The sequence below is a fragment of the Microcaecilia unicolor genome, chromosome 5, assembly GCF_901765095.1.
Source record: "Microcaecilia unicolor chromosome 5, aMicUni1.1, whole genome shotgun sequence".
NCBI lineage: Eukaryota > Metazoa > Chordata > Amphibia > Gymnophiona > Siphonopidae > Microcaecilia > Microcaecilia unicolor.
The window spans coordinates 321,670,331-321,698,328 of record NC_044035.1 but is presented as its reverse complement, the minus strand read 5'-3'; positions in this window follow the sequence as shown (position 1 = coordinate 321,698,328).

The following is a 27,998-nucleotide window of genomic DNA, read 5'->3' as shown; positions in this document are numbered from 1 at the left end:
ACCCTAGATATTAATAACTTTCTTTTTGAATAAATCTAGATATTGCCAATAATTCTAGCAGTTTCAGCTATGTAAAAATGCCCCTCCCCTTTATCAGAGCTTGGCAGGAACAGAAAGAAAGCAAGAAAGACAGAAAGAGGTTTCCCAGTGCTAATTAAATTGATTAAGCAACAAGCCTTAAAAATTTAGGACAAAATATCAGGTAGTTTCTCACCTAAGCCAGCCAATTTGAGAAGTATGGGATTTAGGGGTCAGAATAAACCTGTCCTTTTTGCAGGAGCTTGGTTCTTCAGTCCCAGTACCTGGAAGTTAGAAGTAAAATTGGTATGTCCTTTAGTTTGAGTCCAACCCTGCTTGCCCCCAGCTGTGGGGGTGCTTAAGTCCCAATGGGTCAGCTTAAGTGCTGCTATCAAGGGAATTCTGTAGCTTAATGGACCCAAATGGTAGTGTCTGATCAAGGACCTTACAGTTTATTAAACTTTTAAAACTACCCTAGATATTAATAACTTTCTTTTTGAATAAATCTAGATATTGCCAATAATTCTAGCAGTTTCAGCTATGTAAAAATGCCCCTCCCCTTTATCAGAGCTTGGCAGGAACAGAAAGAAAGCAAGAAAGACAGAAAGAGGTTTCCCAGTGCTAATTAAATTGATTAAGCAACAAGCCTTAAAAATTTAGGACAAAATATCAGGTAGTTTCTCACCTAAGCCAGCCAATTTGAGAAGTATGGGATTTAGGGGTCAGAATAAACCTGTCCTTTTTGCAGGAGCTTGGTTCTTCAGTCCCAGTACCTGGAAGTTAGAAGTAAAATTGGTATGTCCTTTAGTTTGAGTCCAACCCTGCTTGCCCCCAGCTGTGGGGGTGCTTAAGTCCCAATGGGTCAGCTTAAGTGCTGCTATCAAGGGAATTCTGTAGCTTAATGGACCCAAATGGTAGTGTCTGATCAAGGACCTTACAGTTTATTAAACTTTTAAAACTACCCTAGATATTAATAACTTTCTTTTTGAATAAATCTAGATATTGCCAATAATTCTAGCAGTTTCAGCTATGTAAAAATGCCCCTCCCCTTTATCAGAGCTTGGCAGGAACAGAAAGAAAGCAAGAAAGACAGAAAGAGGTTTCCCAGTGCTAATTAAATTGATTAAGCAACAAGCCTTAAAAATTTAGGACAAAATATCAGGTAGTTTCTCACCTAAGCCAGCCAATTTGAGAAGTATGGGATTTAGGGGTCAGAATAAACCTGTCCTTTTTGCAGGAGCTTGGTTCTTCAGTCCCAGTACCTGGAAGTTAGAAGTAAAATTGGTATGTCCTTTAGTTTGAGTCCAACCCTGCTTGCCCCCAGCTGTGGGGGTGCTTAAGTCCCAATGGGTCAGCTTAAGTGCTGCTATCAAGGGAATTCTGTAGCTTAATGGACCCAAATGGTAGTGTCTGATCAAGGACCTTACAGTTTATTAAACTTTTAAAACTACCCTAGATATTAATAACTTTCTTTTTGAATAAATCTAGATATTGCCAATAATTCTAGCAGTTTCAGCTATGTAAAAATGCCCCTCCCCTTTATCAGAGCTTGGCAGGAACAGAAAGAAAGCAAGAAAGACAGAAAGAGGTTTCCCAGTGCTAATTAAATTGATTAAGCAACAAGCCTTAAAAATTTAGGACAAAATATCAGGTAGTTTCTCACCTAAGCCAGCCAATTTGAGAAGTATGGGATTTAGGGGTCAGAATAAACCTGTCCTTTTTGCAGGAGCTTGGTTCTTCAGTCCCAGTACCTGGAAGTTAGAAGTAAAATTGGTATGTCCTTTAGTTTGAGTCCAACCCTGCTTGCCCCCAGCTGTGGGGGTGCTTAAGTCCCAATGGGTCAGCTTAAGTGCTGCTATCAAGGGAATTCTGTAGCTTAATGGACCCAAATGGTAGTGTCTGATCAAGGACCTTACAGTTTATTAAACTTTTAAAACTACCCTAGATATTAATAACTTTCTTTTTGAATAAATCTAGATATTGCCAATAATTCTAGCAGTTTCAGCTATGTAAAAATGCCCCTCCCCTTTATCAGAGCTTGGCAGGAACAGAAAGAAAGCAAGAAAGACAGAAAGAGGTTTCCCAGTGCTAATTAAATTGATTAAGCAACAAGCCTTAAAAATTTAGGACAAAATATCAGGTAGTTTCTCACCTAAGCCAGCCAATTTGAGAAGTATGGGATTTAGGGGTCAGAATAAACCTGTCCTTTTTGCAGGAGCTTGGTTCTTCAGTCCCAGTACCTGGAAGTTAGAAGTAAAATTGGTATGTCCTTTAGTTTGAGTCCAACCCTGCTTGCCCCCAGCTGTGGGGGTGCTTAAGTCCCAATGGGTCAGCTTAAGTGCTGCTATCAAGGGAATTCTGTAGCTTAATGGACCCAAATGGTAGTGTCTGATCAAGGACCTTACAGTTTATTAAACTTTTAAAACTACCCTAGATATTAATAACTTTCTTTTTGAATAAATCTAGATATTGCCAATAATTCTAGCAGTTTCAGCTATGTAAAAATGCCCCTCCCCTTTATCAGAGCTTGGCAGGAACAGAAAGAAAGCAAGAAAGACAGAAAGAGGTTTCCCAGTGCTAATTAAATTGATTAAGCAACAAGCCTTAAAAATTTAGGACAAAATATCAGGTAGTTTCTCACCTAAGCCAGCCAATTTGAGAAGTATGGGATTTAGGGGTCAGAATAAACCTGTCCTTTTTGCAGGAGCTTGGTTCTTCAGTCCCAGTACCTGGAAGTTAGAAGTAAAATTGGTATGTCCTTTAGTTTGAGTCCAACCCTGCTTGCCCCCAGCTGTGGGGGTGCTTAAGTCCCAATGGGTCAGCTTAAGTGCTGCTATCAAGGGAATTCTGTAGCTTAATGGACCCAAATGGTAGTGTCTGATCAAGGACCTTACAGTTTATTAAACTTTTAAAACTACCCTAGATATTAATAACTTTCTTTTTGAATAAATCTAGATATTGCCAATAATTCTAGCAGTTTCAGCTATGTAAAAATGCCCCTCCCCTTTATCAGAGCTTGGCAGGAACAGAAAGAAAGCAAGAAAGACAGAAAGAGGTTTCCCAGTGCTAATTAAATTGATTAAGCAACAAGCCTTAAAAATTTAGGACAAAATATCAGGTAGTTTCTCACCTAAGCCAGCCAATTTGAGAAGTATGGGATTTAGGGGTCAGAATAAACCTGTCCTTTTTGCAGGAGCTTGGTTCTTCAGTCCCAGTACCTGGAAGTTAGAAGTAAAATTGGTATGTCCTTTAGTTTGAGTCCAACCCTGCTTGCCCCCAGCTGTGGGGGTGCTTAAGTCCCAATGGGTCAGCTTAAGTGCTGCTATCAAGGGAATTCTGTAGCTTAATGGACCCAAATGGTAGTGTCTGATCAAGGACCTTACAGTTTATTAAACTTTTAAAACTACCCTAGATATTAATAACTTTCTTTTTGAATAAATCTAGATATTGCCAATAATTCTAGCAGTTTCAGCTATGTAAAAATGCCCCTCCCCTTTATCAGAGCTTGGCAGGAACAGAAAGAAAGCAAGAAAGACAGAAAGAGGTTTCCCAGTGCTAATTAAATTGATTAAGCAACAAGCCTTAAAAATTTAGGACAAAATATCAGGTAGTTTCTCACCTAAGCCAGCCAATTTGAGAAGTATGGGATTTAGGGGTCAGAATAAACCTGTCCTTTTTGCAGGAGCTTGGTTCTTCAGTCCCAGTACCTGGAAGTTAGAAGTAAAATTGGTATGTCCTTTAGTTTGAGTCCAACCCTGCTTGCCCCCAGCTGTGGGGGTGCTTAAGTCCCAATGGGTCAGCTTAAGTGCTGCTATCAAGGGAATTCTGTAGCTTAATGGACCCAAATGGTAGTGTCTGATCAAGGACCTTACAGTTTATTAAACTTTTAAAACTACCCTAGATATTAATAACTTTCTTTTTGAATAAATCTAGATATTGCCAATAATTCTAGCAGTTTCAGCTATGTAAAAATGCCCCTCCCCTTTATCAGAGCTTGGCAGGAACAGAAAGAAAGCAAGAAAGACAGAAAGAGGTTTCCCAGTGCTAATTAAATTGATTAAGCAACAAGCCTTAAAAATTTAGGACAAAATATCAGGTAGTTTCTCACCTAAGCCAGCCAATTTGAGAAGTATGGGATTTAGGGGTCAGAATAAACCTGTCCTTTTTGCAGGAGCTTGGTTCTTCAGTCCCAGTACCTGGAAGTTAGAAGTAAAATTGGTATGTCCTTTAGTTTGAGTCCAACCCTGCTTGCCCCCAGCTGTGGGGGTGCTTAAGTCCCAATGGGTCAGCTTAAGTGCTGCTATCAAGGGAATTCTGTAGCTTAATGGACCCAAATGGTAGTGTCTGATCAAGGACCTTACAGTTTATTAAACTTTTAAAACTACCCTAGATATTAATAACTTTCTTTTTGAATAAATCTAGATATTGCCAATAATTCTAGCAGTTTCAGCTATGTAAAAATGCCCCTCCCCTTTATCAGAGCTTGGCAGGAACAGAAAGAAAGCAAGAAAGACAGAAAGAGGTTTCCCAGTGCTAATTAAATTGATTAAGCAACAAGCCTTAAAAATTTAGGACAAAATATCAGGTAGTTTCTCACCTAAGCCAGCCAATTTGAGAAGTATGGGATTTAGGGGTCAGAATAAACCTGTCCTTTTTGCAGGAGCTTGGTTCTTCAGTCCCAGTACCTGGAAGTTAGAAGTAAAATTGGTATGTCCTTTAGTTTGAGTCCAACCCTGCTTGCCCCCAGCTGTGGGGGTGCTTAAGTCCCAATGGGTCAGCTTAAGTGCTGCTATCAAGGGAATTCTGTAGCTTAATGGACCCAAATGGTAGTGTCTGATCAAGGACCTTACAGTTTATTAAACTTTTAAAACTACCCTAGATATTAATAACTTTCTTTTTGAATAAATCTAGATATTGCCAATAATTCTAGCAGTTTCAGCTATGTAAAAATGCCCCTCCCCTTTATCAGAGCTTGGCAGGAACAGAAAGAAAGCAAGAAAGACAGAAAGAGGTTTCCCAGTGCTAATTAAATTGATTAAGCAACAAGCCTTAAAAATTTAGGACAAAATATCAGGTAGTTTCTCACCTAAGCCAGCCAATTTGAGAAGTATGGGATTTAGGGGTCAGAATAAACCTGTCCTTTTTGCAGGAGCTTGGTTCTTCAGTCCCAGTACCTGGAAGTTAGAAGTAAAATTGGTATGTCCTTTAGTTTGAGTCCAACCCTGCTTGCCCCCAGCTGTGGGGGTGCTTAAGTCCCAATGGGTCAGCTTAAGTGCTGCTATCAAGGGAATTCTGTAGCTTAATGGACCCAAATGGTAGTGTCTGATCAAGGACCTTACAGTTTATTAAACTTTTAAAACTACCCTAGATATTAATAACTTTCTTTTTGAATAAATCTAGATATTGCCAATAATTCTAGCAGTTTCAGCTATGTAAAAATGCCCCTCCCCTTTATCAGAGCTTGGCAGGAACAGAAAGAAAGCAAGAAAGACAGAAAGAGGTTTCCCAGTGCTAATTAAATTGATTAAGCAACAAGCCTTAAAAATTTAGGACAAAATATCAGGTAGTTTCTCACCTAAGCCAGCCAATTTGAGAAGTATGGGATTTAGGGGTCAGAATAAACCTGTCCTTTTTGCAGGAGCTTGGTTCTTCAGTCCCAGTACCTGGAAGTTAGAAGTAAAATTGGTATGTCCTTTAGTTTGAGTCCAACCCTGCTTGCCCCCAGCTGTGGGGGTGCTTAAGTCCCAATGGGTCAGCTTAAGTGCTGCTATCAAGGGAATTCTGTAGCTTAATGGACCCAAATGGTAGTGTCTGATCAAGGACCTTACAGTTTATTAAACTTTTAAAACTACCCTAGATATTAATAACTTTCTTTTTGAATAAATCTAGATATTGCCAATAATTCTAGCAGTTTCAGCTATGTAAAAATGCCCCTCCCCTTTATCAGAGCTTGGCAGGAACAGAAAGAAAGCAAGAAAGACAGAAAGAGGTTTCCCAGTGCTAATTAAATTGATTAAGCAACAAGCCTTAAAAATTTAGGACAAAATATCAGGTAGTTTCTCACCTAAGCCAGCCAATTTGAGAAGTATGGGATTTAGGGGTCAGAATAAACCTGTCCTTTTTGCAGGAGCTTGGTTCTTCAGTCCCAGTACCTGGAAGTTAGAAGTAAAATTGGTATGTCCTTTAGTTTGAGTCCAACCCTGCTTGCCCCCAGCTGTGGGGGTGCTTAAGTCCCAATGGGTCAGCTTAAGTGCTGCTATCAAGGGAATTCTGTAGCTTAATGGACCCAAATGGTAGTGTCTGATCAAGGACCTTACAGTTTATTAAACTTTTAAAACTACCCTAGATATTAATAACTTTCTTTTTGAATAAATCTAGATATTGCCAATAATTCTAGCAGTTTCAGCTATGTAAAAATGCCCCTCCCCTTTATCAGAGCTTGGCAGGAACAGAAAGAAAGCAAGAAAGACAGAAAGAGGTTTCCCAGTGCTAATTAAATTGATTAAGCAACAAGCCTTAAAAATTTAGGACAAAATATCAGGTAGTTTCTCACCTAAGCCAGCCAATTTGAGAAGTATGGGATTTAGGGGTCAGAATAAACCTGTCCTTTTTGCAGGAGCTTGGTTCTTCAGTCCCAGTACCTGGAAGTTAGAAGTAAAATTGGTATGTCCTTTAGTTTGAGTCCAACCCTGCTTGCCCCCAGCTGTGGGGGTGCTTAAGTCCCAATGGGTCAGCTTAAGTGCTGCTATCAAGGGAATTCTGTAGCTTAATGGACCCAAATGGTAGTGTCTGATCAAGGACCTTACAGTTTATTAAACTTTTAAAACTACCCTAGATATTAATAACTTTCTTTTTGAATAAATCTAGATATTGCCAATAATTCTAGCAGTTTCAGCTATGTAAAAATGCCCCTCCCCTTTATCAGAGCTTGGCAGGAACAGAAAGAAAGCAAGAAAGACAGAAAGAGGTTTCCCAGTGCTAATTAAATTGATTAAGCAACAAGCCTTAAAAATTTAGGACAAAATATCAGGTAGTTTCTCACCTAAGCCAGCCAATTTGAGAAGTATGGGATTTAGGGGTCAGAATAAACCTGTCCTTTTTGCAGGAGCTTGGTTCTTCAGTCCCAGTACCTGGAAGTTAGAAGTAAAATTGGTATGTCCTTTAGTTTGAGTCCAACCCTGCTTGCCCCCAGCTGTGGGGGTGCTTAAGTCCCAATGGGTCAGCTTAAGTGCTGCTATCAAGGGAATTCTGTAGCTTAATGGACCCAAATGGTAGTGTCTGATCAAGGACCTTACAGTTTATTAAACTTTTAAAACTACCCTAGATATTAATAACTTTCTTTTTGAATAAATCTAGATATTGCCAATAATTCTAGCAGTTTCAGCTATGTAAAAATGCCCCTCCCCTTTATCAGAGCTTGGCAGGAACAGAAAGAAAGCAAGAAAGACAGAAAGAGGTTTCCCAGTGCTAATTAAATTGATTAAGCAACAAGCCTTAAAAATTTAGGACAAAATATCAGGTAGTTTCTCACCTAAGCCAGCCAATTTGAGAAGTATGGGATTTAGGGGTCAGAATAAACCTGTCCTTTTTGCAGGAGCTTGGTTCTTCAGTCCCAGTACCTGGAAGTTAGAAGTAAAATTGGTATGTCCTTTAGTTTGAGTCCAACCCTGCTTGCCCCCAGCTGTGGGGGTGCTTAAGTCCCAATGGGTCAGCTTAAGTGCTGCTATCAAGGGAATTCTGTAGCTTAATGGACCCAAATGGTAGTGTCTGATCAAGGACCTTACAGTTTATTAAACTTTTAAAACTACCCTAGATATTAATAACTTTCTTTTTGAATAAATCTAGATATTGCCAATAATTCTAGCAGTTTCAGCTATGTAAAAATGCCCCTCCCCTTTATCAGAGCTTGGCAGGAACAGAAAGAAAGCAAGAAAGTAATTAATCATTTGTTTGAAAAGTATTTATTAAGAAGTTAATTTTTAGGATTTTTATATCTTTCTGTATTTTATTATGACCAGTGTTTTTCTTGGGGTTATAGCCCAATTTTTGTTTTTATTATGTTCTGCCTGGAGCCTTAGCTTGGTTAAACGCATTAATAATGCTAATATTGGATTAGATTTCATGGCGGTTTTGGTGATTATTTATTGGAAGCCTGCACAGTACATTTGGAGCCTCTACATTGATCAACTACTGCTTACTAGTGGGTCCCTGCACTAGAAATAATGCCAATATCTTCTGATATATTTATTTTTATATATGTAGGGATCCTTCAGGATCCTCCCTAGCCCAGTATGCTCCTGCATTCAGGACCATATCAAGTTAGAGCAGAGAGGAATGGCATGGCCTTTAGTTATAATATCCCCTCATGGGATGGCTGTAATGGTACTACCTGTATAAGTCAGAGGTGTCTAGAAAAGAGAGCACATGGTGTGACAGAAGATGTGTGTGTTTAGAACTTAGACTTTGAGCCTAGTTGAGTTTGCATTTTTTTTGTGAAACCTCCCCTGACTTTTAAGCTTGTACCCAGTGTGAAGCAAATGTGACAGGACAGAGGTTTTTGTTTCCCCTGTGCCTGCTACTTACTGGAGGACTGGAGCCGCATCTTGATCCTCAAGCCAAAGGGACAAGGAGCTGGACTACTGAAGGAAGTACTGTGAACAAGATTATTCCTATTGGGAAGAGTCTGTTGGAAGTGGATCCCAGAAAGGACAGTCTTTTATTCAGAAGGGAATAAGTTTGCCTTTACCCCAAAGATTGATTACTATTCAAAGGGACTTCTATGCCAGGACTACGAAGAGAAATGTCTTCTTCCCTAGACAGAACCTGTTTCTAGGAGATGCCCTGGGATTGGTAGCATGGAATGTTGCTACTATTGGGTTTCTGCCAGGTACTTGTGACCTGGATTGGCCACTGTTGGAAGCAGGATTCTGGACTAGATGGACCATTGGTCTGACCCAGTATGGCTATTCTTATGTTCTTATAGAGCCGACTAAGAGAAATAACTGTTCTGTGGGGCCCTGGGGTATGAATCTGTTGATGAACCACAAAACATCCAGGACACTCATCTCGCTTCAACCAGGACACCCATCTCGTTACATAAATGTTTTAGAAATTCTATTTCATATAAATATTTTCAAAGATTCTGTGGTAGGTTTGCCAATTGAGACTTTTTAGGAATGTTGGCATAGTCAATTGTAGAATATTCCTAATACATTTTCACTGATGGGAAAAAAAAACCTTGGCAAATCAAACTCTTATAAGCAAAACCTAGTGCTAATGGGATTATAGAGTTTTCTTGTCTGATGCTGGCAGCACCCCTGCCTAATGCATAGCAAAATATCCTTAGCTGTGCTAGTACATTGTATATAACAGTACCTATCTTGTTTTACAACTGGAAGCCCATCTTTAAAAGCAAATATAAAGCATTTGCAGTCTTTTAGGTAGAGAAAGAACTTCCCCTGATTTGCAGAAGGGCAGATACCCTGACAACAGAGGTGGTTGTGAAATAGTCCTAATCTTAGCTGTCAGTGGCATCCTTGATTTCCTCTCCTCTAAAAAAAGTGATTCTTGTCGAAGGTTTCTCAGAAACAAACATCTGAGCAGAACAGTCTTAATCAGGAACCTCTGAGGCCCTCAAATCTTGACCACAATGAATCTGCAGTTTTATATTCAGGGCTCAAGGCTATCCTTTGCAATTAAAAGTAGCATTAAAGTACCAAGATTCTGACAAGCTTTTCTTCAAAAGAGGGTGTACTTTTAATTCCATGTTTCAGATTGAGAGAAGAGAAGATCCAGATGAATCTTGGAAAAAAGTGGAGTCTTAGGCCTGATTTACTAAAGCTCAGTGACTTGACCTTTAGTAGGTTGTGATAGCTTTTATTGGACTAGCGTAAGCCTCATGTATAGGTTTTTTTTTTTTTTGTTACATTTGTACCGCGCGCTTTCCCACTCATAGCAGGTTCAATGTGGTTTACATATTGTATACAGGCACTTATTTGTACCTGGGGCAATGGAGGGTTAAGTGACTTGCCCAGAGTCACAAGGAGCTGCCTGTGCCTGCAGTGGGAATCGAACCCAGTTCCCCAGGACCAAAGTCTACCATTAGGCCACTCCTCCACTCCTGTGTTAAGTTATTGACACCACATAGGTTCCCTCTTTGGATGGGTGAAAATGAGAAAACAAGAAATCTACAGTTTCTATGGTCTATCAGAACTTCTAAGATCCTTTCACACCATTTTGTTTTCAAATGAAGCCTACGTGCATTTTCAACTGCAAATGAAAAGCCATACATGTTGGTTTCTTACAGCAGTAAAATAAGTCAGAATACTAGTGTACATTCTCAATTGGAATTGTTTCTCTCTGATACATCCATGCTTGCTGAACAGGTTTATTTAATTTATTAGGCATTCTTGTATTCCACTGTTATCCAAAACACAGGTTTCGGTTCAAAGTGACTTACAGTTTACATTCTGCTTGAAAATTACAATGATGGTTTACAAATTAGGAAGCGGAAAGGACATTGGTAACTAATTTAGGGGCCCTTTTACGAAGCTGCGACACAAGACGTCAGCGTGTGATTTTGATGCACGCCGAGGCCCATTTTTACTGCAGTGAATTAAAGACAGGTCTTTCTTTTTTTCAGTAAATGGCCATGCGGCAAGTGTAGCACTTGCCACGTGACCATTTGGGGGGGGGGGGAGCACTTACCCACTGAGGTGACGGTAAGGGATCCCACGCTAAACCAGCATTAACCGGGCAGCATGCGGCACTGCTCGATTGCCACTAGGTACACACCGGTGCTAGAAAATAAAAATATTTTTGTAGCCCCGGATATGACATGCGCTGGGAGTGGGAACTACTACTGGGCTGCTGTGGTAATCCAGCGGTACTTCCCTTTTAGCGAGTGGTAAGCCCGCATTGAGCTTACCACAGCTTTGTATAAGGTGCTCTTAGTTAATTGTAGAATTTTTTTAAATAGGTAGCTTTTCAGTTCTTTTCTGAGATGATATGGGTTTTGAGGTTTTTGGAGTGATGTGCAAATATAACTTTATTTGCTTGAATTGCTTTATAGAATTTCTGCCAGCAACTCCCTTGATGTGGGCTAAGCCTATGTAATTTACTTTGTTTTTCTAGTTTTTTTTATGTTTATTTTCTTGGGTTTTTATTTTGTATGGCAAATTATAAAAAAAAAGCAATTAACAAAAAAGAATACTAGTGTACAGAGGAAGCAACTGGCCTTTATCTTTACATGCAACTTTTCTCCTTGATGGTATCATGATGGACCATGATGTTGCCTTACAAGAAATATCTAGGAGGAAATATTTGGAGAAAAGCGGCTGAGGGGAGATATGATAGAGGTCTATAAAATAATGAGTGGAGTTGAACGGGTAGATGTGAAGCGTCTGTTCATGCTTTCCAAAAATACTAGGACTAGGGGGCATGCGATGAAGCTACAATGTAGTAAATTTAAAACGAATCGGACAACATTTTTCTTCACTCAACGTGTAATTAAACTCTGGAATTCGTTGCCAGAGACTGTGGTAAAGGCGGTTAGCTTAGCGGAGTTTTAAAAAGGTTTGGACGGCTTCCTAAAGGAAAAGTCCATAGACCGTTATTAAATGGACTTGGGGAAAATCCGCTATTTCTGGGATAAGCAGATTTTGGGGATCTTGCCGGGTATTTGTGACCTGGATTGGCCACTGTTGGAAACAGGATGCTGGACTTGATGGACCTTTGGTCTTTCCCAGTATGGCAATACTTATGTACTTATGAAACAGCATATTATGATATATTAGGATTGACATGGAATGATGTTCATGGTATTTATTTAGGATTTATCACAAAGGCGCTGAATGGAGATATCAGCTGTATTAATCAGGCCCCTTATGCAAAATAAAATTCGCAGTGCTGAATTCTCTTGTCTTTTGTGGTCTCTGTTACTTGGAATAAGGGCAGGAACTGAAGGTATGTTCTTTCTAAGCCATCAATTCACAATACCATAATACACTCAAATATACTAGGGTAGAATGTGAATAAAAATCTCAAATCCATAACATAGTAGTGTGGAGGGGCATTTTCAACATGGCATCTAAGTCCGAATTGAGACATGTTGCTGAAAATGTCTCAATCCAATGCCTATCACACAGCGTTTTGACCTAGACATTTTCAGGCTGAACACGTCTACCCGTAAGTACCATATCTGAAAAAAGAAAAAGAAAAAAGTCCCAGGATAAAATGTAGAAAAACAAGCCATGGGGATGTCTGTCTGGCAGCATTGCTAGTGAACTGACCACATAGACATCCCAGCAGTGCAGAGGGGCAGCCTAGTCACCAGTGCAGTGGAAATCACATTAAAGGACCCAGATTGAAATCCCGTCTAAACTGCTTCATATTGTAGAGTGATGGTGATCCTTCCATCCTAAAGGTCCACCACTACAATAGCCCCCAGGTTTGCAGGTCACTTATATATTTAGGTACAAGAGGTATTTCTATGTTCCAAGAGGATTCACATATTTTTACTGAAATTAAAGTGTTAAAGTGAACCTGGGTCCTATTGTTCCCTGTTTACTGCACTGACCTCTAGGCTACTCCATCCACTTGCTTGCTGCTGTCTCAGGAATGACCATAATATCTAGAGCTGCAAAAAAGCCTGGTATCTATTGTCACTGTCACATCTTTAGGGGGGTAGGAGAGGGGGTCAGTGGCCAAAGGGGATAAAGGGGGAGTCATGCCTTCATCTCTTTAGTGGTCAGCTGGTAAGTTAGGGCACCATTTTCAGATTTAGTTGTGGACTGGAACAAATCTAGACAAAAATGTACTTCTTTTTTTTAATCTTTATTTATACTTTTAATTACAATTCACAAGGATTACCTTGTTTTGGAAATACAGGTAGAGAAAATAAAGGAATTACAACATTCTCATTCATAATAGTTTACAGCACTATAATAAAACAGGGGGAAAAAAGAAAGGAAAAATTATTACTTTAAAATGATTTTACAAATATTGCAGCTTGAAACCTTCCTTAGACCTCAGTAGAGAACTGGAGAGAAAAGTGAGAAGTAATATAAAGAATTAATCAAAATTAGCTTTAAAGAAAAAGGCTGCCTACTTCCAGCATTCTAATTTATTTCACTTGTTTCAATTCTAAAAACGATTTAAGTTGTTCCGGTGAAAAGAAAGTATATTTTGTTTGACCCAATTTAACTACACACTTGCATGGGTACGCCAAAAAGAAGGTTGCACCTATATCTGTTGTCATTTGTTTCAAGGCAAGAAACTGTTTCCTTTTTTGTTGTCAATTTAGTGACGTCTGGGTATATCCAAACCTTAGAACCATGGAATTGAGCTTTAAGATTTTTAAAATATAATCTTAAAATAGTATTATAATCTTGCTCAAAAACCATTGATGCAATCACAGTGGCTCTGTTCACTATTATATCAGAGAATTGTTCCAGAATGTCCGAGTTATTTTGTAAGTCAGGCATATCTTTTTCAGGGCCTTGAGCTCCATTTTTAGATTTAGGAATGAAGTAAATTTTATTTAGAGGGGGAACTGCCTCCGCAGGAATACGTAAAATTTCTACCAAATATTTTCGAAAAGTGTCTATCAGAGTTTCCCCAACTACTATTGGAAAATTCAAAAGACGGAGGTTTAGGCTCCACAAAAACGTACTTCTTGTCTGCCCTGGACCTCTTTCTCTGTTCCATTATCGCAAATGTCCAAATTTAAAGCCTGCCCAAATCCCACCTAAGTCCCACCCAAAACATGCCTCCTTGAAATTTAGATAAACTGTGGGGTAAAATGTTCCAATTCTAAGTTAGAAAATCATAACTTAGACCTTTTTGGTGAGAAAAACATCCATAAGACGCTTTGTGCCGCTTTTGAGACATTTTTCTCTTTTGAAAATGAGCACCATAGTAACTAATGGCAGATAGTATGGTCCATCTAGTCTGCCCAGCAAGGTGGCTAGAATTGTACCTGCCACAGGTTACCTCCTCTAGCCTTTGATTAGGATTCTACCTGCCAAATCCAAGGTTTGACACTCCCTGAGTTACATACAGTAGTTATCCTAATGTACTGACATACACATGGGCTGCTGGAAAAATACACAGCAAGATTTAGAACCCACTAAAAATTTGTCAGCTTGATTTTTGGCAAAGGAAAGAAAACACTTTGGAGTTTTGAGCTGTGGTTAGTTTCATTTTATGGGAGCTTATATTTCATAAACCTGGGACATTTTCTATCAGTGAAAGATGTCTCAGCTGTCCGTGCCGCTCCTATAGATAGTGAATAGCTAAAGATGTCTCAATCAAATTCAAAGCACCTCTAGGCAGTGGGGGCTGGGACAATTGATTGACATGACGCAAAATGAGAAGACCAGTTTGCCAATTATTTCTTTAGTATACAGATTAGTATTTAGGATAGTGCAAATCTGTTCTTTTCCATCTCTCTTAAAGAAACTAAATTTCTTTGTAAACCTCTTCAAATTAAGATCTATTTTGCAAACCTTCTAATGTTTTGAAAAACCATCTAAAACTTTTCAAAGCATTCAGATCCCAAACATGTCTGAGTCTTCCCACCTCCATTGTCAAGAGAACCCATAATTCAGTTTTGTAAATACCATTTCAATTAATATTTCTCCCTCAATAATGTGTACATAGCATGGGCAAATGCGAGCCAGTACCACAAAACCAAAAACCAAAACAATCTCAGGAAAACTGTGTTAAGACATTCACTTGAAAACAGGCTTTAACAAAACAATTCATATAGTCCCAATAGATAAGGCTAGACATTGTGGCAAAAATAAGACATTCAACTTAAGATTTCAAAGGATAGTGGCTCTCCTCTGTCTAACTCAAGCAGTAAGGAGAATTTATGGGGTGAGATAACTGGGTAAGATGAAAGATAAACCAATGGTTCATAGAATCCAATTTTATGATTTCCTAAGTTATATTTAAGTAGCATTTAGAAGTGTAGATATAAAGCCTGTGGTATGTACCATATAGTCAGACCTGTATCCTGCAAAAGTTTGAGATACTCATAAATTTAAGCAAAAGGGAAAATCTCTGGGGAACAGACACAAATATCCCACAGCCCTGTCTGAGTATCTTGTTTGCAGTGCAAAAGAAAATATTGTGGGCTGGTTATCTCCAGATGTCTGACAATTTGAACAGCTCAGGAATTTTACAGAACCATTAAGATCTGGGTGTGTAAACCAACCTGACCAGTGTGTGGTTTATCACACTGCATTTCTACAAGTAGCCAAGCTTCTAGAAATTCCATTGTTCAGCTCAGAAGTTCTGGCTTTAGTTTTCCAGAACTTGAACTGCTGTAATGAGTGTGACAGTTGGGCAGACTGGATGGACCATTCAGGTCTTTATCTGCGGCCACTTACTATGTTACTATCCGCCTTATTTTCGAAAGTGATGGGCGCCCAGATTTCGACCCAAATCAGGAGATGGGCGCCTTTCTCCCATGGGCGCCCAAATCGGTATAATCGAAAGCCAATTTTGGGCGTCTTCAACTGCAATCTGTCGCGGAAACGGGCAAAGTTGATGGGGGCATGTCAGAGGCGTGGTGAAGGCGGGACTGGGGCGTGGTTATTGGCCGAGGAGAGATGGGTACTCTCAGCCGATAATCGAAAAAAGAAAGGCAATTTTACCGCGAATTTGGGTCATTTTGGGCCCTTTTTTTCATGAACAAGTACCCTAAATGACCACATGACCACCGGAGGGAATCGGGGATGATCACCCCTGACTCCCCCAGTGGTCACTAACCCCCTCCCACTATAAAATAACAAACTTTAAGAACTTTTTTTCCAGCCTGTATGCCACCCTCAAATACCATACTCAGCTCCATCACAGCAGTATGCAGGTCCCTGGAGCAGTTGTTAGTGGGTGCAGTGCACTTCAGGCAGGTGGACCCAGGCCCATCCCCCCCTACCTGTTACACTTGTGCTGGTAAATGGGAGCCCTCCAAAACGCCCGCAAAACCCATTGTACCCACATGTAGGTGCCCCCCTTCAGCCATAAGGGCTATGGTAATGGTGTAGAGTTGTGGGCAGTGGGTTTTGGGGGGGATTTGAGGGGCTCAGCATCCAAGGGGTGGGAGCTATGGACTTGGGAGGTATTTAATTTTTTTTTTTACTTTGTACAAGTGCACCCTAGGGTGCCTGGTTGGTGTCCTGGCATGTGAGGGGGACCAGTGCACTACGAATCCTGGCCCCTCCCACGACCCAATGCCTTGGATTTGTTTGTTTTTGAGCTGGGCGCCTTCGGTTTCCATTATCGCTGGAAAACGAAACCGCCCAGCTCAAATCCACACAAATCTGATGCATTTGCCCAGCAAAAACCGTATTATCGAAAAAAAGATGGACGACCATTTTTTTTCAAAAATACGGTTTGTCCCGCCCCTTCACGTACCCGTTCTTGGACATAGACGCCCATGGAGATGGGCGTTCACGTTTGATTATGCCCCTCCACGTATTCACAATAATGGATCTTGTGTTAAAATAACATGTGTTAGTAAATCTAGACTCAAGACTAAACCAGGGGTTCTCAACTCAATCCTCAAGACACACCAAGCCAGTCTGGTTTTGAAAATATCCACAATGAATATGCATGAGATTAAATTAGCATGCACTGCCTCCACTGTATGCAAATCTATTTAATGCATATTCATTGTAGGTATCCAAAAATCTTGACTGACTGTGTCCCGAGGACTGGGGTGGGAACTCCTGCTGTAAACCCTCTGAGCAATATCAGCACCCAGCGCTAAACACTCACTTTAAAACTTTGTTAGCAACAAATTTTGGTAAGCGATCATAATAACAGTTCATGAAAAGTGTAAGTATGTTATCATAAGACCTCAGTGGCGACTCGTTTCACAAGAGTCAGGAAAGCCCTTGATTCACCTGCCTCCTGATCGGTCAACAGTAAAGTTTAATCCAAACAATTCTTATTCCATATCTTTCATCACTTTTTATCAAGGGACCAATCAGCTGTGACATAACCTGGTAGTAGAACCGAGAAAGTACAGACTTAATGAGTGCAAATCCTGTATTAAGAGTGGAATTCCAACAGTTCCGCTAGTGCTCCAAAGGACTGAATGTAAGCACTCTTTGTCAGACATATGATGGAGAGTAACTGACAAAATGGAGTTGGAGTTGGAGGGTTGAAACCTTGAAGAGCTGCTTAACTATAAAGAGCAGCACTAGATCTATATTTTAAACACTTAATTCCTAGAGGTTTGAATCATTGTAACATAGTAGATTGGTTTTACTCGATGTGAAAATGTATAGTTATCCCCTGTGTTTTTTTCCTAGTTCTACTACCAAGATAAGCCACAGCTGATTGGTTCTTTGGGTCATGTGACTAATTTTTGTAAATACTTCCTGCTGCCGCCATAATTTTTAAATTATGAAGTCAAGTTAGTGTACTGCGAAATTGGCAGGTAATAAATTAGTGACAATATAGCAACTTGACTTAATGGGAATGAACATTTTTCTAATCATGATCTTTCATTTTTTTAATTTAACAGTGGACCGAACCCTGATGCAGCAATTCTGCAAAACATACCACATGTCGGTGAACAGTCCATCTCTTAGAACATAAAAAGATAAACGTTGCCATACTGGGACAGACCGACGGTCCATCAAGCCCAATATCCTATATCTTTTTTGAGATGCAGCAACCAGAATTGAACACAATATTCGAGGTGCGGTCGCACCATGGAGTGATACAAAGGCATTATAACATCCTCATGTTTGTTTTCCATTCCTTTCCTAATAATACCTAACATTCTATTTGCTTTCTTAGCCGCAGCAGCACACTGAGCAGAAAGTTTCAACGTATCAACGGCGACACCTAGATCCCTTTCTTGGTCTGTGACTCCTAACGTGGAACCTTGCATGACTTGGCTATAATTTGGGTTCCTCTTTCCCATATGCATCACTTTACACTTGCTCACATTAAACATGATCTGCCATTTAGACGCCCAGTCTCCCAGTCTCGTAAGGTCCTCTTGTAATTTTTCAAAATCCTCCCGCGATTTAACGACTTTGAATAACTTTGTGTCATCAGCAAATTAAATTACCTCACTAGTTACTCCCATCTCTAGGTCATTTATAAATATGTTAAAAAGCAGCGGTCCCAGCACAGAGCCCTGGGGAACCCCACCAACTACCCTTCTCCATTGAGAATACTGACCACTTAACCCTATTCTCTGTTTTCTATCTTTTAACCAGTTTTTAATTCACAATAGAACACTACCTCCGATCCCATGACTCTCCAATTTCCTCTGGAGTCTTTGTCAAATGCCTTCTGAAAATCCAGATACACAATATCAACCGGCTTACCTTTATCCACATGTTTGTTCACCCCTTTAAAGAAATGTAGTAGATTGATGAGGCAAGATTTCCCTTCACTAAATCCATGTTGACTTTGTCTCATTAATCCATGCTTTTGAATATGCTCTGTAATTTTGTTTTTAATAATAGTCTCTACCATTTTGCCCAGCACTGACGTCAGACTCACCGGTCTATAATTTCCCGGATCTCCTCTGGAACCTTTTTTAAAAATCGGCGTTACATTGGCCACCCTCCAATCTTCCAGTACCACGTTCAATTTTAAGGATAAATTACATATTACTAACAATATCTCTGCAAACTCATTTTTCAGTTCTATCAGTACTCTGGGATGAATACCATCCGGTCCAGGAGATTTGCTACTCTTCAGTTTGTAGAACTGCCCCATTACATCCTCCAGGTTTACAGAGAATTCATTAAGTTTCTCCGACTTGTCATCTTCGAATACCATTTCTGGCACCGGTATCCCACCCAAATCTTCCTCGGTGAAGACCAAAGCAAAGAATTCATTTAATCTTTCCACTACGGCTTTGTCTTCCCTGATCGCCCCTTTTACTCCTCGGTCATCTAGTGGTCCAACCGATTCTTTTGCCAGCTTCCTGCTTTTAATATACCTAAAAAACATTTTACTATGTGTTTTTGCCTCCAACGCAATCTTTTTTTCGAAGTCCCTCTTAGCCTTCCTTATCAGCGCTTTGCATTTGACTTGACATTCCTTATGCTGTTTCTTATTATTTTCAGTCGGTACTGTCAGGATTGCAGGAGGTCAACAACGATAGCTGACAGGTACCTTCTTCCATTTTCTGAAGGATTTTCTTTTAGCTCTAATAGCTTTCTTCACCTCACATTTTAACCACGCCGGCTGTCGTTTGGTCTTCCGTCCTCCTTTTTTAATACGCGGAATATATTTGGCCTGGGCTTGAACAGCATCCACGCCTGATGTAAATTTTTGACCCTTGCAGCCGCTCCTCTAAGTTTTTTTTTCACCGTTCTTCTCATTTTATCATAGTCTCCTTTTTTTAAGTTAAACGCTAACGTACACATATACTTACTTCAAAGCTAATATCAAATCCGATCATATTATGATCACTGTTATCAAGCAGCCAAAGCACCATCACCTCCCGCACCAGATCATGCATTCCACTAAGGACTAGGTCTAGAATTTTTCCTTCTCTCGTTGGCTCCTGTACCAGCTGCTCCATAAAGCTGTCCTTGATTTCATCAAGGAATTTTACCTCCCTAGCGTGCCCCGATGTTACATTTACCCAGTCAATATTAGGGTAATTGAAATCACCCATTATTATTGTGTTGCCCAGTTTGTTTGCGTCCCTAATTTCCTTTAACATTTCTGCATCCGTCTGTTCATCCTGGCAAGGCGGACGGTAGTACACTCCTATCACTATCCTTTTCCCCTTTACACATGGAATTTTAATCCACAATGATTCCAAGATGTGTTTTGTTTCCTGCAGAATTTTCAATCTATTTGATTCAAGGCTTTCCTTAATATACAATGCTACCCCTCCACCAATTCGATCCACCCTATCACTACGATATAATTTGTACCCGGTACGACAGTGTCCCACTGGTTATCCTCCTTCCACCAGGTCTCAGAGATGCCTATTATATCTAATTTTTCATTTAGTGCAATATATTCTAACTCTCCCATCTTATTTCTTAGGCTCCTGGCATTCGCATATAGACATTTCAAACTATGTTTGTTGTTACTATTTACATCATGCTCAGTATTTGACAGTATTAATGTGCAATCTTTTCTCTGATTTTTATTTTTATTTAAGGACACCTGATCTACTATGGTCTCTTTTGCAACCTCACTATCAGGATACCCTATCTTCCCTGTTTTGGTGATATCTTTGAAAGATACCTTATCCCAAACCATGCACTTTTGAGTGACTGTCAGCCTTCCCCCCCCCCCCCCCCCCCCCCCGTTACTAGTTTTAAAGATGCTGTATCTCCTTTTTAAATACCGATGCGAGCATCCTGGTCACACCCTGGTTAAGGTGGAGCCCATCCTTTCGGAATAGGCTCCCCCTTTCCCAGAATGTTGCCCAGTTCCTAACAAATCTAAAACCCTCCTCCCTGCACCATCGTCTCATCCTCGCATTGAGACTCCAGAGCTCTGCCTGTCTCTTGGGCCTTTGATTTAGAAAAGGCTTTTGATAGGGAGAAGTGGTCATTCTTGTTTTTGCTACTTTGATCGCTGGGATTTGAGGGATTCTTTCTGCATGCTATCCAAGCCTTGTATGCACATCCTATGGCTGCCATGATAGTTAATGGGCAGATTTCCAAAGCATTTGTTTTGGCAGGGTACACCCTATTTCACCGCTACTTTACATCCTATTTCTTGTGATGCTTTTAATTTTGATTAGTCCAGAAACACTGTTATCAGAGGTTTTGCAAACCTTTACCAACTTTGGGAATCTGTCTGGATTGAAATTAAATGTCTCTAAGTCGGAGGCTCTTCCGCTCAATCTTCGACTAGCAGATCATTGGGGAGGCCTTTAAAGGAGGCCTCAAGTATGGTCAGATATCTTGGGGCCTATATCCCATCTGATCTCTCTCAATTGTACGCAGTCAATGTGATTCCTTTACTGTGGAAAACTGTAGAGTATTTGTGTCTCTGTGGGCCCTTCCAGTGCCATTAGTGGAGCGGATCTTTCTATACAACATGCTTATTGTCTCGAAGTTGCTTTATCTATTTCAAACCCTACCTCTATGTTTACATCTTAGAAATCTGGGTAAATTACATCATGCTCTCTGTGTTTTTTTGTGGGGAGGAAAGAAACCCATTTGCCATTGCGAGTACTGGCCTTGCCTCATGATAAGGAGGGCTTTGGGCTGTTAGATCTCACTTTGTATAATCTGACATCTGGGTTGAGTGTATTGGTGTTTGGGTACTACCTTTGCTTCCCCTATGTCCTTGGAGGGGGAGGCATTATCCTCTGTCCCTTGTCTCTATTTATTACATGCAAAATCTGATCGTCTAGCCTTACCTTATCACACTCATGTTCATTGGTCCTATATTCATCAAGTGTGGTGCCGTTGTTGTACTCTCTTGAGCTCAGCTGGGAGGTGTCTCCTTTTCTTCCTTTGGGAAGTAATTTTCTACCCGGCATGGATAACAGAGTATTTACACAGTGGCAGGTGCGAGGAGTGATCCTAGAAGGGGATGTTCTTAATGATGCTTGGATGTTATCTCCTGAGCAGCTGCAATCCTTATCTAATCATTCTCAAGTGGATGTTTTTGCTTATGGACAGTTGCGGCATTGTATAAGTACTTTGCCCTCTGCACATTTGGGGAAAGCTGAAGTGGTGAAGGTGCAGACCTGCTTACAGTTATTTCAGGCTTGCCTTCTTAGATTGGGACATTACAAACTATTTTTGTTTTCTTTATTACCTTCTTCAGCATATGAGAAGTTGGCTCAGGTATGGGGCCTTGATCTTGGCTGTGTGTTGATGGTAGACCAGCATTTGCTACTCTACTCGGTACTACTCGGGCAACTATTAGTTATATGTTTTCGCATTGCACTAAAGTACAAAGTTTTCTTTGTAGGGTGTGGACTATACCTAGCCATTGTTTGCATTTCACTCTTCCCTATTCCCTTGAAAGTGTCCTCTTCCGGCAGTTTGATAGTCATCTGGTTTTATTGGATGCTAATTTCCTCCTTGTGGCCAAGACCATGATGTTGGCAAGGATAGCCATTTTGATTGAGTGGTGTGTTCCTACTCCTCCCCAAATTTCTTCCTGGTGTGTTATGATGTTTGAGTTAGTGCATCTGGAATGCACTTGAGCTGGGAATGCTGATCAGCAGAGATGGGCTAGATTTCAAGACATTTGGGAGCCTTATTGGGCTGATTTACCTCATTTAGAACGGAGTATCTGAAGGCAGTTTGGGGGGGCTTATTCCTCTCATGATCTTATATGGTCATGATTGTACATTATATACATTGTATACATTCATTCATATATTATATATATATATATATATATATATATATATATATATATATATATACATTCACGGAACTATGTACACCATATGTCTTTGTGTCTAACACTGCCCTTTTAGCTTCTCATTGTCTCCTTCCAATGTTTCTATGTTGATGTCCCATTGTTATATTCCTAATGATATTCGAATGTCTCGCACAACTCTGTACAATGTAATCCATAACCAAGTTGTAACAAATGTATTTCTATTATTCATATCTTATTGTAAGCCACACTGAGCCTGCAAAAAGGTGGGAAAATGTGGGATACAAATGCAATAAATAAATAAATAAATAAATTTTACTGTTGTTTCTCGGACATACTCGCTGGCATTTATTGCTGTTGTGTTTATCTGGGGGAGGGAGACGGGAGGGGAGAGTAAACACAAAAATTGTATGGCAAGGTTGAGAGTAAGCTTATTTGTATGGTACTTGTTTTTCTTGTATCTTATCTCTTGTATTCTTGTACGCAGATCAGAACACACTGCATGCATGCTCACCGTTCCTTTGTATATTTGCTTTGTATTATATTTGTGCTCTTGCAGTGCCAAATAAACAGAGTTTGCAAAAGAAAAATAAAAAAGAGAGATTCAGGGGCAATCTGGGAAATTACAGACCAGTAAGCCTGACCTCAGTGCCAGGCAAAATAGTGGAAACTATTATAAAGAATAAAATTACTGAACACATAGACAAACATGGTTTAATGGGTCAGAGTCAGCATGGATTCAGCCAAGGGAAATCTTGCCTCACCAGCTTGCTTCATTTCTTTGGATGAGTGAATAAACATGTGGCTAAAGGTGAGTCGGTTGATGTAGTGTATCTAGATTTTCAGAAAGAGTTTAACAAAGTCCCTCATAAGAGACGCCTGAGAAAATTAAAAACCCACGGTATAGGAGGCAATGTTCTGTTGTGGATTAGGAATTAGTTGATGGATAGAAAACAAGAGGGTAGAGTTAAATGACCAATTCTCTCAGTGGAGAAAGTTGGATAGTGGAGTGCCCCAGGGATCTGTACTGGGACTGGTGCTATTTATTTATTTATTTTTCTGCATTTATAGCCCACATTTTCACACCTCTTTGCATGCTCAATGTGGCTTACAAATACCGTAGTGGCGATCGCCATTTCCAGAATAAGAAATACACAGTAATATTCTAGTTAAAATAGTGAATAAGCAATATAAATTGGTAGAAAAATATATAAACAGTACAATTCAGGTATTTAAGAACAAGGGTAATGAAAAGCATTCAATAATAACAATGTGATAAAGTAACCAAATAGGAAAAATTTAACATATTTATTAATAATCTGGAAATGGGAATGAAGAGTGAGGTGATTAAATTTGCAGATGACACAAAACTATTCAAAGTTGTTAACATGTATGTGGATTGTGAAAAATTGCAGGAAGACCTTAGGAATTTGGAAGACTGGGTGTCCAAATGGAAGATGAGATTTAATGCAGACAAATACAAAGTGATGCACATTGGGAAGAATAATTCAAATCATAGTTATTTGACGCTAAGTTCCACCCTAGGTGTCAGCATTCATGAGAAATATCTAGGAGTCATCGTGGACGATACGCTGAAATCTTCTGCCCAGTGTCTGACAGTAGCCAAAAAACAGAATGCTAGTAATTATTAAGAAAGGGATAGAAAATGAGACCAAGAATATTATAATGCCTCTGTATCACTCCATGGTGTGACCACACCTTGAGTATTGTATGCAATTCTGGTCACTGTATCTTTAAAAAGATATAGCTGAATTAGAAAAGGTTCAAAGAAGGGCAACCAAAATGATTAAGGGGGTAACTCATCTCATATGAAGAAAGGCTTAAGAGCGTAGGACTCTTCAGCTTGGAAAAGAGATGCTGAGAGGGGATATGATACAGGTCTACAAAATCCTGAGTGGTGTAGAATGGGTAAACGTAAATTGATTTTTAACTCTTTCAAAAAGTACAAAGACTAGGGGACACGCAAGGAAGTTACAACAAAGAAGAGGAAATATTTTTTCACTCAATGAATAGTTAAGCTTTGGTTGTCGTTACCAGAGGATGTGGTATCAGCAGTTAATGTATCTGGGTTTTTAAAAGGTTTGGACAAGTTCCTGGAGGAAACGTCCATAGTCTGCTATTGATATAAACATTGGGCTGCAGTGGGAATTGAACTCAGTTCCCCAGGATCAAAGTCCACTGCACTAACCACTAGGCTACTCCCAGTTTACTTTGACATGAGCCACTGCTCCTGAAACCAGTTCACACTTGTTAATCACATTCTGGCCTTCAATGTATTTGCCAAACTAATCATCAATGATAGGTTCCTAAATCTTTAATGTCACTAATGTATAAAGAAGCTTGTCTAGAACCCTTTTTAAAACAAATGCAACATCTATTAGGTCCCCCACATGTTGACCCTACTGATTCAGCTATTAACTCCTTCTAGTAGGATCTAACATCTTGTCAATAGCTGGAAAGTTGTCATGTGTTATAAAGTCTCTATTAGGTGATGTTTAGGTTCTGTTCGCAGTGTTTTCACTGTTTCATTTCTGCAGCCTGCCTCCTTCTCTTCAGCCGCTGCCATAATAATCGCGAGTCGACGAGAGCACGAGGCTGCAGCGGGACGGTCTGGTCTCTGTCTTCTGACTCTTCTCTTGTTGTGCCCTGCCTGCCCCTTGCTTAGCCGCCGCCATAACAGTGAGGTAAGATTCTTAAGAATGGGCTTCCATGATAAATTGTTTGGGATAATATAAGTAATATAACAGCAGGTTATGCCATGATAAAATTCACCAAAAAACCGAGCATAACTTGGGTGGTGTGTCACTTCGAGAAAAAAACCATAATTTCGCGATATTTATCATGGCATAACCTGCTGTTATATTACTTATATTATCCCAAACAATTTATCATGGAAGCCCATTCTTAAGAATCTTACCTCACTGTTATGGCGGCGGCTAAGCAAGGGGCAGGCAGGGCACAACAAGAGAAGAGTCAGAAGACAGAGACCAGACCGTCCCGCTGCAGCCTCGTGCTCTCGTCGACTCGCGATTATTATGGCAGCGGCTGAAGAGAAGGAGGCAGGCTGCAGACAATAGAAGTAAGCCGCTGCACCTGCGTGCAGCGTGCAGGATTATCACCAGCTGATGCTGAGCAGGCAGGCGCTGGCTGGCATGCGCACGAGCACAGATGCTGCCTCTAGCCTGCCTGCGTCGCCGTCGCACGTGCATCAGAGCAGAGGAGTTAAGAAGGTGAGGTGGTCGTGTGCTCATCGGAGGATTCTGTCGGGGAGTGCGGGGTGGATTTGTCGAGAAACCTGGACAAATCAAGGAAATGCTGAAATCCGCCACGTGTCAGCGAAAATGGCACGCGTGTCATAGGTTCACCACCAGGGTCATAGGACCAACCCTGTGACAAGGCAAAAGCAAGGAAATCCACAACATGTGGCCACTATCACTATCAAACAAAGGCTTCAACCCCTTCATATAACGCCGACAATTTATCTATATTCATCCCATTCAAGAAAGATATATCCAAAATTACCACCAAAATCACAGACAGCCTAAACACCCTGGAAACCTGGGCATCAGCTTTCAAACTAAAACTAAACAGGGAAAAGCACAGTGCCTGATACTCACTTCACCATACAACACTGAAAGATTCACAGCCATCAATATCATGGGAATGACTCTTCCTATAACAGACCAACTAAAGATCCTTGGAATCACCATAGATCAAAACCTTTCATTCGACAAACAGGTGGCAAACACAACAAAGAAAATGTTCCACATGATGTGGAAACTCAAAAGAATAAAAAATTACTTCCCTCTGAATATCTTCCACACCATCGAAACCATGGTCCTCGCTCATGCAGACTACTGCAATGGAATTTATGCAGGGTGTAAAGATCAAACAAAAAAACTATAAATGGTGCAAAACACTGCAGCAAGACTCATATATGGCAAAAACAAATTTGAAAGCGCATGACCTCTACTACAAAAGCTACACTGGTTACCTATCAAAACTGCATATCTTTCAAGATATCTACACTTTTGCTTATTTCCGATCTGACGAAGAAGGGCAACCTTCGAAAGCTAATCAAGAAATGTATTAAGTTATGTCCAATAAAAAAGGTATCATCTTATTTTCTTTTCCATGTTTTATTTTGTTTGATTTCTAAAGATATCTATACTAACTCACAGAATAATTTTTGGCCTCGCCTCGGTCTACATGACGGATCTAATAATACTGCCACAACACAACACTGACAAGGACACAAGATCCTACCTCACTCTCCACTTCCCCAGCTGCCAAGGCCTGAAATACAAAACCACATATAAAACAAGCTTTGCCTACATCTGCACCAAAACCTGGAACTCCCTAACAAAAGACTTAAAACACATGAACAACTACCTACAATTCCAAAAACACCTGAAAGCAACCTTCCCCATGACGACCTCTCAAACTACGTAACCAGAACTACAATCCTACAACCACAAACCTACATCTGACAGAACTAGAACTGAAATTGGACCAGGCACACATATTCTGCACAATTCCAAACATTTAACCTTTCTCCCCATGGAACATACAATATGTCATCCTTCACCCTGAAACATGTAACCTCTCCCCCTCTAGAACATGTTACCAATCACCCTGAACATGTAATCTGCTCTGACCTTCAGTGAACTGTAAGCCACATTGAACCTACCATTAGGAAGGAAAATGTGGGGTACAAATGCAATAAATAAATAAAATAACCCAATAAATACTGAATCTCATGTAAACTAATCTTCCGATGCGCAACAGGGGACCGGAGAGCCTCCTTCAAAGCAAGGCATTTGTCCAAAGTCAGCCTAGATTGCATGTGAACGGAGTCCAACTCGATGCCTAAAAACACCAGGCGTGTGGTCAGCCTAGCCAATTTGTCCTCCGCTAATGGAATGCCCAACTCCTCGGCAACCATCAAATGGGCACACTGATGAGATTTGCCGATCTACAAAATAAACTCATCCAGATAGTAAATTATGCAATCCCTGCCACTCACCTGACCTACCACCCAGTGCACAAAAGTGTGAACACCTCAAAGCACAGAAAATTATACAACCCACGGACATACATTTATCAAAATAATACCTACCCTCAAACCGAAAACCAAGGAAATTGAAGGAAGTGGTATGCCGCCTCAACGTCTGCCTTCCCCATGAATGCCCTGGAACCCAACTGCCACAATAAATCCACCGCCGCATCAAAGGAGGAATACTGGGCCATACAAAACTGCAGATCAATAAAAGAATTCACACTGTGGCCCTCTGGGGCCACTGTGAATGAGGCAGAAACTGCCAGGGTCCTTCTTGGGAATAACCCCTAAAGGGGACACTACAAAATCATCCAAAGAAGGATCCCAAAACGGACCTGCAATACAGCCCAACCGACGCTCTTTCTCCAACTTAATCACAAACCACTTTCAGATGGGCAGCCAGAAAAGCAGCATTGCATGCCCTATACACCAAATGGGGGCCCTCAAATGGAATGGGAAACCCTTCAGAAAACCCAACCTCCAGCAGATAAGTAGCACCCCAATCAGGGTAAGCCAACAATCACCTCTGCAAAGCTGCCAAATT